Below are 12,788 nucleotides of genomic sequence, written 5' to 3' on the forward strand. Positions count from 1 at the left end.
ATGTACTTCCATTTTAAAGCAGACATCATCAGGTACTAGAGTACAGTAGGTTAAATTAAGTGCTCAGTTTGCTTACCTTGCCTTCCAGGAAGTCAGCTACTCATTTCACCCCAGCAGTGTCGTCTTGGTAAAAGCATGTTACTGGCTGATAGCATGTCAGTCAATAGGGGAAGCAGCTGATTGGTTATTGACAGGTGAAATAATACAGGAAGTGCAAGACTGTCTAATATAGTTTCAGTGTAATACCAGATATCATGTTTTAAAATGAAAGTACATGGTTGCTATAACATATTTCTATCAACTGTACATATGAGACTTATGTTTTATTATTATTATTTTGTTTATTTAGCAGACGCCTTTATCCAAGGCGACGTTTTTCACATGGACATTTTCACTGGAAAAATATTAGTTGAACAGAGGCAAGGGGTATAAGAGTGAGCATATGATTGAAAATGACAATTTACAAAGTTACCTTTTTCCTGATGGTGATTTATTTAAAGTTTCAAACTCTGCACTTGCACATCTCTAAACTCCATCTGCCTTGTGCAAGTATGATAGCCATTCGCTGAGCTGGGGTTGTTATGCGATCATGGAATGGAATGTGTACTTGTGTTTCAGCTTATTCTGGGATGTTTGCTTTAGGAGCACATTAAAAAGGTCAATTTTTGATAGAAAAAGAACCATTCAAATATAATTAATAACAAAATATCTGTCCTCTGTTCATCGGGATCCTTTAAGAGCCGACTAGACTTAGTTCTATGATCAATCAGCAACTTATATCTTAATTACTACTCCCCTCCTCCTCCATTGTTACACATTAACCTAAACCAAGTTAAAACCATTACTATACATATTTATAAACTATGCATGCTTCATTGTACCTTGATTTTGGGCGTCGCAGTCTCCAGAGTTCCTTTTAATTACACCATCACAATCTACTGTACAAAAAAACCTGTGGAATATGGTGACACGAGCTACTGCAATGGAGTGATCTGATTGACTAGAAACAATTTTCGTAGAGTCTTAGTTCAGCCTATATAGTCCAGTCTTTAATTAAAGGCCTCTACACACCGGACGCGATGCGACAATCGAATGTGTTGTACGACACACTGCACCATGGAAAAAAAAATAATATGTAATAACGTGTATTTTTGATACGAGCCGATCACACTGCCTTCGATGCAATGGGCGACACTGAAGTGACACTGAAGCGATGCAAACAACATAGAATTGGTGTGTCTATTTTTGCGATTTTGACGAGTGGCAGCTAGGGACCAGTTCAGGAACAGCTTCCCTTGTGTGCCTTCAGTAAACAATGGCGGAAGAAAAGATCATTCTTGCAGTATCAAAATATCCAGAGCTGTACAATAAAGGACACAAAAATTACAGACACAGTAATGAGGGAGAACATCTGGCAGTCCATTTCCAGGGAACTGGATACAGCTGGTGTGCATGATTTGTTTCCCTTTAATGAAATAAGTATTCTGAAAAGCTATTATGTGTGTTATATTTTTATTAGCTGTATAACAGGACTATCATAAGTGTGATTTTTCCCAGCTGATAATACAATCAAAGGAGAGTCGCCTCTCACATCGCGCGCACCTGTCGCCACTGGTGTAAAAGGTAGTGTTGCAGCCAAAGTACCATTTTATCGCGGGACAAATCACATCGCATCTGGTGTGTGGAAACCTTAACTCCCGTTTTTTGAAAGGAGAAAAAATAATGTAAATGTTGAAAAATGCAAAACAAACACCTTCTGAATGCTCAAGAGAACTCAGATCATATAACTTAGTTGTTTGATCCTAGTTTTGTAAAATTAAAATTAATTTTACCCCTTTAAAAAAACAGGAGTTAATTAAATTAATGAATTATGACTGAAGTAAACTCTTTGCAAATATGGGCCTAGGTAGTTACTTAATAAACACTAAAACCATGCATTAAAGTAAGTTTGTAATATATAGTGCCCAAAAAATCGAACTGAAACTGAGCTTTACTGGTAGAACTTACCAGTGAGCTTCACTCAAAGATTCATACCCTTTTAACAGACTGCTTTATTATAGAGTAGCCAGCCCTGTGCCTTTAGTATAGAGTAGCCAGCCCTGTGTCTTTATCCAGATGGGAAACAGCACAGTCACAAACTCTGAGATTATCAAGCCTCCTAAGAGGTATACTCACTCATGCATGTGCTGCAAGCTCAGAAAGCTTTACATGCTCCATGGCTTTCTGTTTTAATCACACCTGTTATTGTCACTTATTTACTTTAGCACTGCTGGATGGCTACTTAGCTTCACACCATATCATTGTATTGATGCTGCAGTGGACAGGTGTTTTTCAATTGCTGTATTCCACTAATGCAATAATGCTGTTCTGTACAAAGACTGCAGAGTATGTAAGATGCCTTTACTGTTCATCTCTCTCAATCTTCAAAAGTGTTTGATATATTCTGACACCAGCAAAGAATTTGACTGTACACAGGCAAATGTGTTTACTGGTAGGAAATATATGAATGTTGCATAAATCTGCCAAGAAACAACTGAGGAGGCGTCAAGTTAATGTTCTGAGTTTGTTGCTACATTTTAGTTTTCCAACCTACCCGACTGTTCCTGTCTTCAATCTCTCAACAGTATAATTGCTGAAAGACATTCTGCTCATGCCCACCTGTGTGGGAGGCATCAGTTGATGACATTTGTCAGATTGCTGAGAATAAGAATAGCACAGCCAGAGGTCACAACTCAAGGACATTTTTATTTAAGGTAAGCCCAAGACACAAATCCTAGGGGAAGGTCTTTATTAAACCCTGAATGTTAAATGTGGTGATGGTCATGGTATGGATCCCTGATCTAATATGGCTGCCTGATTAAGTTTGCGTGTCTTTTTATGCTTCTTCTTTGATTTTGTTCACAGAAGTACCCAGGTTTTTGTTTCAAACAGGAAATAATATGTTTGTTTTAACTGTGCATTGTTTTCCAGTGCACATAAGACAGCACTGGCAGGTGGAATCCGAGACAGAATGTAGTTATTGTTCATTATGTTCATGGCCAGACTGCAATACAAATGAAAACGAAAAGAGCATGTATCTATAGGTGTATCTATAGTGTAAACAATAGAGCTCTCAGATAAATCCTGGCTTCTAGAGGACTTGTCATAGCACGTGTAAGTGTTTTTCACTCATCTTTTGCCACACTTGAGACTTCTTTTCACCACCTTCCGATTAGATTTAAAACTGGAGATAGATTAGGCTATAGACTAAAAATTTAAATCCCCAGTATTAAAACATTTGATTAACATTTATTACATGACACTCCAGGAATAATGGTGTCGGAACATATGTGCACTCTGTATATCTGTATCTATCTATACTGTATATAAGTGGTTGTGACAGAGAGCGAGAGGGGATCTGAGCTGCAAATCTCCCTCCCGACCCAAGAGGGCACTAAGCAGAGGTACTCGCACGCCTGTACCGAGACAGGCCGGCTTGGAGAGAGGGGCGGAAAAGGAAGTCGGCCATTTTAGTGCAGGGCGGAATGACCATATTAGGGGACAAGATTACTGTGATCAGCTGTGCTGCATTAGACACCTGGAAGGTGTTGCGAGTTGCACTGATCATGGGGTGAAGTCTCCTGCTATATAAGGGCTGTCATTTTGTAAGTGCGGGGCCTTTGAGGTAACACTGAACCTGGGTTTCTGAGCCGTGTGTTTGTTTGTGTGCTATGTGTTTTTGGTTTGTTTATTGTCAGGACCGGGGTCAGAGTGTCTGTTAAAGGCATAGTCCTGGTTCCTGAATAGCTCACCTATTAAAAGCAAGGCCATGTGGTATGCAGGGTAAGTCATACAGGTAAGGGAGTGAAGGGAGGGATCTGGTTGTCTTTGCTGGGGATTTCAGAGGGACCTTTGCATTGACTCCGACGCTCTGGTGGGTTAGGGAGGCAAAGCCGCCAGGGACTGTTTTTCTAAACGGGGTATAGTTATTTTATTATCCCAAACTGGGAATTATAAACTGGGGATCATAATCAGGCAGTACTTGGAGGCTGACTGTCCGTCCCTCACACTTTTATTGTACATATATCTAGAGAAACTCTTCTTGAACTGTAATGAACCCTGGTTTGGACATGTCCGGATCTGGGGTACTATACGGGTATCTGTCTAAAGTGTCATTTCAAAGTGCATATAGTGGATGCAGGTCATTGTGCTCTACTGATTTCTCACATTTTGTATTTTATATATCACTGACATGCTTGTCAAATTTGTAATTAACTGGGAGTACAGACACAAAATAAACTGAAATGTAAAGTTTGACAATAAAATCAGTTAAAGTAAATGGAACAGATTTAAAGTTTTATAATGCAAGATAGGATAAGTAAATGCTGGTGTTTAAAATGAAAAAGACCAGGTATGAACAAGTACATAAGAACAATAACGAACGAGAGGAGGCCCTTCAGCCCATTGAAGCTCGTCCGGGTCCTACCAGCTGATTGTGCTCAAGTTGGGTCTTTAACAAAAACAGAAAACAACTTCAGAAGATTTACAAGGGACTACATATGGCTTACAGGAAAGACGGCAGTGCAAAAAACTGTGCAAAAAACTGATAGAATATGGAAATACTGTATGCTTAAAATGATTAAGGTTGGGAACGGTAAAAGAAAATTAAGAAAGATTTGACCAGGAATGAATCAAACGGTTCTTCTAATATTATAAAAGCAAAATAACTTTTATTAACAGCTCGATTAAGGGATAATGGATTTTGATAATAAGGTTGATGAGGATTGAATTAAACTGTTTTTTATATATTTATAAAAATGGGTCTTTTAAATACTCTATCCTGATTGGTCAAAACAGGTCACATGGGGCTGTGACTATTAAGGCATATTCCCAGGTTTAATTTTTTTTTCAAAAAGGGGCCGAATCACTTAGATATCCATACGCCACTACAATTTTGAAAAAAAAAAAAACGGTAGCCATATTTAAATTTATATTAATAAACATGACTAACCACATTTAATATATAATTCTGTAGAAAAAAAAAAAACGGTAGCCATATTTAAATTCGCAATAAAGATGACTGATGAAGTATATCATTTTTGATCTTTCGGGAAACCAAACTCTAAATGAGATTTTGGATAAGTTTGAATCAGACAGGAACACTTATTCAAGTGGTGAAAAAAAGTAATACTGTTAGAAAAAAAAGGAAAAAAAAACACAGAAGGGCATCGGGTGCCCTTTTTATGCCACATGGATACCTCCTATCACTACTCCCTTGCACCTATCTGTCTTTGCTTACATTCCAGTCCAGAGGTGTACTGTACTGCTGAAATTGACAGACTGAGCTCTCAAGGTTCTCTCTAAAAAGACGGTTATTAAGAGGCAAGTCAAAACGAATCTGCGCCTAAGTATAGATTGCTGAAAATGAAAGTAAAGATCCACCAGGTAAAATAATCACCTGAATTAACTGATTTAATATGAATTACGCATGTCACTGCTATTTATTTTATAAATACACTTGTGGTTTAAACCGAATATTGAATGACTGTTCGTGGTATACGTTTTTTTATGCAAGGACATCCTCCTGCGGCAAATAAAAACTGTATATTATCATACAACGAACGATCGATCATTCAGTATCCTCTCTCTCTCTCTCTCTCTCTCTCTCTCTCTCTCCTCTCTCTCTCGGTAACACCTGTAATAACAATCGCAATTGTATTTTCAATATAAGCAACAACTGTTCTTATTCAGTCAGCAAGCAGTCCATTTGGTGACCAGTTAATTCAGTCTGTACTGGATTTATAATGCAAAACTTCAACTAAAAAGATCATGGTTTTGATATTTACGAACGTGCTGTATGTTTTATGTAGTGATTTGTCACATGATGTATTCCTATGATTGCAATTGATAAATGGCAACTAAAAACGAGATCATTTAAATCAGTCATCTGGTTAAATATATTTAGCAATTAATTCAACCCCTGCTGAGCTGGGTGCTTTGGGGAGAACAGCTGATGGGATAAACTGGTAAGAGACAGTTAATCAATGGTAATAAATGCATAGAGAGTTCTGTTTGCAAATTTGGGGATTTAGCTGTGCTTCAAAAGAATGCCATGGGATCTGAGATGGGTGTCAGTATTGTAATCTGCTATTGTAAGCCTTCTGAATCGGATAGCAGTGTTTGCATACACATAGTAAATTAAGCATAATTCTGTTCATTGTCAAATTATACAAATCAATCCCATCTAATATGCATTTGTATTGAAATCATAAAGCATATCCTGTTATTTTAAACACATCTGAGCAGTTAGCTATTGATAAAAAGAGAAAACTTCTGTAGCAGACACTGCTAAAGGTTATTATAATGTATAACAAATACTATGCTGTTATTGTGAAACCAATAAAGCATCTTCAATTTCAACAGTGTCATGTTAAAAAATGAATTATATCGTTAAGGAAATGTAGTCTCTTTAAATGGCCCGACTATATATATTTACATAGTTTAAACTAAGTAAAAACTATATGTTAAATATATCTGGTTTCCAAATAGATGTCTATTCTTGGGGAACAACGGTTGCTATAAAAAAATGCCTGCATTGATTAATCCAGTCAACAACCCTTACTCTATTTGCAGCACGTTGATTGATATACAGCAGCTCCACTCCTCCTATTATAACTGATGCCTGGCTCAGAATCCGGGACTCCTCTTCTCACAGAACAGCAGCCTTTCTGAATGCCACAGCTCAAATAGAAAGGGTCAGAGTGAGGAAAGTTAAACGCTGCATACTTTCTCTTGATTTTTGTTTTATATATTTATTATTGAAACCCCAACATTTTAACAATTCCATTCAAATGACAGGGACATGAATAAAGGAGTACATTATCAGTGCAATGAAAAAAACCTATATACTGGTGTAGTATTATTTTATGGTACATGTTAAAATGTGGTACAACATGTAGTGTGCTTACCCATCTGAAAAGAATACGGTGTACTGAGTTTAGCCCTTAAAGTTATTTTTAATAAAATTGTTTTCACAATTCTGAAAATGTATGTGATTTTAACTCATGAGCAACCAATTGGGCTATCTAAAATTGTAAACATGTACGATTTTGTGGGTGAACTACAGTTGTCTTGTTCGTAGTGATTTGTGCAGTAGTCAGTCACAGCATTGACAGCGTACCATTTTCTGGCGTTACACAGGTCAAGTTTTGGTACACGTACCACATTCTGATAAATGACGATGTATCTAAGCTGCAGAAATAATGTTCTTTTTAATGGCTTTCTATTGGGTTTTGAAATAATAAACTTGATCAAATCTATTAACCCCTGTAGATGTATGCTTGTTGTATGTTACTTGGATAAATCAAATTAATGTTTTATTACTACTTTATTTAAAATAAAAAAAATACTACGAATTTAACTCAAGACTATGATTTGATTTTTAGGTTGGTTGTGGCAGTCATCGTTATTTTTGACATTTCTAACACAACACTCTACATGCTTTAGGAGAAAACAAATGGCAAGCAGTAGCAGCAGCAACATCAGCAGCAGTCGCGTCAAGGGTTTGCAGCGAGGATGCTCTCAGTTATCAGCAAGTAACAATCAGGCCAGGGTCTGTGTATTCTCCTCTGCTTCGGGAGCCCAAATGGACAGCAGCCTGCATGCATCTCCTTCGGCTCGGTACGACTGCTAGCTCCGAGGTGGGGATGCCCACTTGATTTTTTTTGGTGTGTTTTTTTTTTTTACAAAAAAAAAATGGAATGACAATTCGAGTTTAAAAATGGTTTATTGTTCGGAATGTGATTCACCTTTTTTTCGTGGTGGGGAAAAAGCTGCAAGGAGAAGCGCATTTCATTTCGCCGTGTTATTAACGCAGGGGCTGTTCTAATAAAAAGCAGCGCCTGGGTGGTTTAATTATAATCTACACATAATTATTAACAGCGGATTAGGAAAGAGCTCAAATCAAGAAAAAAATGCAAAGCAAAACAAGCAGTCGCAGCCTTAATTAAATTAAGAAAAAAAAGGACAACACGAGATTTTGGACCTCATCACCAACACTCGGATGCCATTTATCTTGAGTCGCAACGCCATATTCTGTGTTAATTACAAGAATACAACTGCAAACAGTAACTTCATTCTAACTTTTTACTTGAACTGAACTGATATGGTTAAGCACTAGTGATTTATTTGTATGATTTATTTATTTGGAATTGTATGCAAAGAAGATTATATATTTAAGTCCAGAAAGGTACATTTGATATAATTCAAAGTTGAAACTCGAAATTTAAAATATAAATAAACGGCAGGAGGCTAATTAAGATGATATTATTTTAAATACATCAGTTCGCTGGACTTTTTTTTTTCAAACTGAGTTTGAACTAAGCAAACCCCACAAATATAAACATTAATCAGAAGAAAAACGGAAATCTTCAGTGACCCTTTCCTACATCAGCTGGGGGGGTTGAAGACGTGTGAGGATATAAAAGTCGACAAAAAAGAAATGATATATATGTTTTTCTACCACTTGTATGAATGAGTTTACATTATAAAGGGAACACTTCCAGTTATGCCGTTTTGATTCAGTGCGACTTTTGTAAAAGAGACGTCTCACAGTACACAGGAAAGCATCTCTACTGCTGTTTCTATTTGCTCTGGACCTGAGCTATTTTTCCCCCACAGAAATGTAATAAATCAACGCTAGGTGCTGCTGCCATTTGGGGATCACGTGTCGGGTTCATTGATGCTCAGTGCTGGGTGCTCGAGAGAGAGGACCACCGCGGATGAGATCAGAGACAATTCTAATGTTTATGAAGGTAAGATTCCCTGCAACTGGGCTTCTGTTTTGTTTGTGTGACTTCCGTTTATAATTTGGTGTAGTAGCCTACTAGCTGCCGCGAAAATAATTATAATGTCTGGGTCTCATCACTGTCCGCCACTATTACAGAAATATATTTTACACCCGACATGCATTCCCTTCCCAGCCCCCAGTGGCTCTTTACTTTGTGTTGAACAACACTGTGTTAACCTGATTATTTGGAGTCAATGTAATCGAGAGAAGGGCTTGCTCTTAAAGTCACAGGCGTGCAAAAATTGTTATTTTAATCTGTTTAGTTGCATATGCCATGGTACCACCTGTGTGCTGCTGAAGTGGTTGTTGTTTCTCTATCTGAATCGAATTGTATATGTATACTTGTCTGCTTGAATGTTTTATCTTCTATCTAAACTTTTACTGTCAAACTACTTGACTGTCTATATCTATTTGTCTGCCGGTCTATGTCTTTCAAATCTATGTATTGTCTGAATCTATCCAGCTATCTATCTATCTGTCCATCGTATATATTTACCTGTTTCTTTTATTATAATTGATGCTGTAGTGTGTATAGATGCCTATACAATCCAGATACAAATTATGTATAAACATCATTAAGTTATAAGATCTGCCATTGAGCCCCAGTATGTAACCCACCCTTTGATAAGTTTTTGATGGACCTGATTTGTCCTGCCTTAGTTTTGAACAACACTGGTGCCCAAGTTCTAGTCTCTGAATCAAGGTAGTTGATCTGGATAGAGTGTTGAAGCGACACTCTGGTTGCTTTTCAGCGTTGTGTATCCAGCTCCAGTTAACCGTAGTGTCAACCCAAGATTGGTTCTGCTACCTTAGTACTCAATACATTGAAGGCACAGGATGGAGTCCACTATCCAGACCTCCTCAGATCAGACAGGAACCCTGTAGAAGACCTATTGCATCATCTTGGCAGGCAACTTTTGCTCAGGAAACCACACCCTAGCAATGTAGAAGAACTGAAAGATGTTATTTTGGATATCTGTCAAAACTTGTGCCAAGAAGAAACCTTCCCTGATTCCCTGCCTGATTGTCTTCAGATATTAAACAAAAAAAACAATATCAATACATCATTTAGTATTAATCAATTACACGTGTTGTTAATCGTCTATATTTAACAAAAGTACACACAGTAAAATATATATATATATTTTAAAAACAGCTTGTCCTGTAGCTGAAAGCAAGAAGGGTACATTGATTCTTTTTTCATTTTTCAAGAAAAGGGTGAAGGTGGAGCTAAATGCATGCGTATATAATTATAATTGAGTGGACACACATCCCTGTCATGAAAAGTAGGAAGTATTTTGAACAGAAAGTCTGCCTTGGGGATGTTTGAGTTAGGAGACTGGGGCGTGTTGAGCCACTTGAGGAACTGCTCAAGACCTTACATCATTTTGACATCATGAATAAATCTCCCCAGTGCTGAATTACTTTCATCCAAGTTGACATGCTGTCACATTTACTATTCCTGAGCCCTATGATGGAAATCTAGTATAGGTTTGGCTATGCAGCCGCAAAGAAGGGATATTTGGACATTAGGTTATTAAAGAATAGCTTTGGTGTTTTCAAAGGAAATGATTTGGTCTTCTGTTTTACACTTGCTGCTTTGAAAATACACGCTTAAACAACAATATGTTCACTATTATTAAGAAAGTTACATTTATATTGTCCTTTTGTTAATCTGCTTGTGTACACAACATGGGTGTTCAGATTATTCAGGCAGTGATCTGTATTTACCAGCTGGGAGAGTTTACTGCACAGCAGGGACTCAGTACAATTAAATGAATCCTGTCTCTGGAGTAGGTATAATGGACACCCTGTTCCAGTCTGCATCTTACAGAAAGAAATCCTATTAACAGTAACTTAATGGCTGTATTAACGGTGTATAATTTAAAGTGTAAACCTAATCAATGTGGTTGTATCTGTTTACTGCAAAAGAGTCCTGGTGAACAACTGATACAGACATCTTGCACAACAAAACTCACACTGGGTTTGTGCTGCAACCACTGCGTGTGTGCCACCCTTTTACATGGTGTGCTCTTCACAGCGTTTGGGATGGTCTGGTAAGGTTAGAATGGGTGTTTTATTGCTCATTATTAAGGGCAGGGTGTGCTGGCTGGAGAGCTGAGAATGGAGTGTTTTTATATTCAAGGTGACGGGTGACAGTGCTGGAGAGCTGAGAATGCTGTGCTTTAGAGATGATTATTAGGGGGTAGGGTGACAGTGCTCATTATTAAGGTAAAGCACATGAAGAGAAATAGGTAAATGTTTTGGATTAACAGACTAACCTCTCATTTCTGGGGATCTTTCTATTTCAGAGGGGGCAGTAACAGCAAGAGCTGTCATCATTTAGCTGAACATTTAACATATATGTACAGTATAATGAAAACACAATGTGTGCTGTAAGGTGTTGCAGCAAGTCAGTACAAACTTTAAAGATAAAAACTGCACTCTTATCTTTACATAAACAAATCATTTTATAAATAAAACATAAAAAACAGCCACCCGCTCGTTGACACTTTGGTATGCATCTTCTTCAGACACAGAGAGCATATAGGTTAGTGACAGAGGATTTGTTGATTAGAATTACATATGAAAACTCACCAAGCCTGTCTACTCTCAACCTACTGTTTTGGCATTAAATAAACAACAGGAACCGATGGAGAATGGCAGAGGATGTGGCAACGATTCAGGTTTGACTTCTACTGATTAGGTCTTATAAATGGCAGTGGATCCCACCCTTTCCAGTTTCCAGGATGGGGACCATATCTTGGCATTTAGGGATTTGTACTGGTCAAAGCTGATTGGTGCAGTGTCATTCCGGATTCTGTCCCCAGTCGGTGTGATAAGATTAAGAGCTCTATAGCCACGAATGCAGATGACAGTGGTGTAGACGTTTGCTTGCTGTGTGCACGGCTGCTGGTTTGTGCACAGCCTCCACCACCTTCCACTGGCTTGGGACAAAAAACATATTGATATTTTACTGTTCAATCATTTTCTTTATTGGTTAATTCACTGTTTTTAGTATTTCATGTTTAAAGTCTGATAGGAAAATAAACAGGGAGTGCTGTATTTATCTACAGACTACAAGCACTTGTGCTCTAGATAATCATAGCAGTAGCAGATTAATGTAAATGTATATTTAGGTTTTGTTTACTAAATACTAGAATCTAATATCATTCAGTAAGTTATTCATTTGTTTTCTTATTTCTTGAATGGTTTATTTTAGTGCACTCCACAGTGTGCAACTTATTAGATTGGTACAACTGTTTTAGCAATGTTAATTCTACTTTTTCTTTGTGAATCAAAGTTTTTTTTAAGTGTAAACTGAACATTTCATTTTGTAAACGTGGAATCCCTAAGTGGGTGGGTGTAAATGAATAGATGAAGTTTACTCCCAGCTTCTGCACACAAATCACACATGCCCAGCAATGTAAAACAAATCTCATTAGAATCAATGGTAGATATCAAATAAAGTCAGTTTGGTGTGAACATTACTAGTTCTTGTCTCTTATATACAGTAAGTAGGAAAAATTAGTGATTTGGATTTTAGTACTGTTTGAATAATTAGACTGCATAACATTTCTGTAATAATGCAATTAATGCTCGTCCTCTAATCAAAACAGACCATTATCGTACCGCCGATGCTATTATTATTTCATATTGCTAAACTGTTTTTAAACATTTATTTATATACAAGGCTTAATTTAGTAATTTATTTGATTTAATTTAGTTATTTTTTTTTGCCAAACAACTGGGCTTTTAAGTAGGCCAACCTTCATTTTTCATTCCAAGCAGAACATACAAACGAGATCGCCACATGTTAATAAGCGACTAATCTTTATTAAAGCTATAATGAAAAATAAAGCGTTTTACTGGACACATTATTACATAATAAAGATGAGTAGCTTCGGCATTTAAATGAAAAAGTAAGACTTGCGATTTAAAAGCCCATTTAGTTCACAGA

The 12,788-nt window shown here is 37.2% G+C and overlaps 1 protein-coding gene across 3 annotated transcripts in view; it reads left to right on the forward strand.

Moving 5' to 3' along the window:
• Window positions 1–3,648: 3,648 nt before the first annotated feature.
• Window positions 3,649–12,788, forward strand: part of LOC131696529 (protein FAM163B-like) — a 52,059-nt gene continuing 42,919 nt past the window's right edge. Inside the window, exons 1-2 of one of the 3 annotated variants that reach the window (XM_059005352.1) lie at window positions 3,649–3,835; window positions 8,659–8,792. The gene's annotated coding sequence lies outside the window, so the exon portion shown is untranslated. Of the gene's footprint in view, window positions 3,836–7,405; window positions 7,660–8,658; window positions 8,793–12,788 lie in introns of those variants that run through there. The other 2 variants (XM_059005350.1, XM_059005351.1) reach the window with 2 other exon arrangements.

The sequence above is a fragment of the Acipenser ruthenus genome, chromosome 31 (assembly GCF_902713425.1).
Source record: "Acipenser ruthenus chromosome 31, fAciRut3.2 maternal haplotype, whole genome shotgun sequence".
NCBI lineage: Eukaryota > Metazoa > Chordata > Actinopteri > Acipenseriformes > Acipenseridae > Acipenser > Acipenser ruthenus.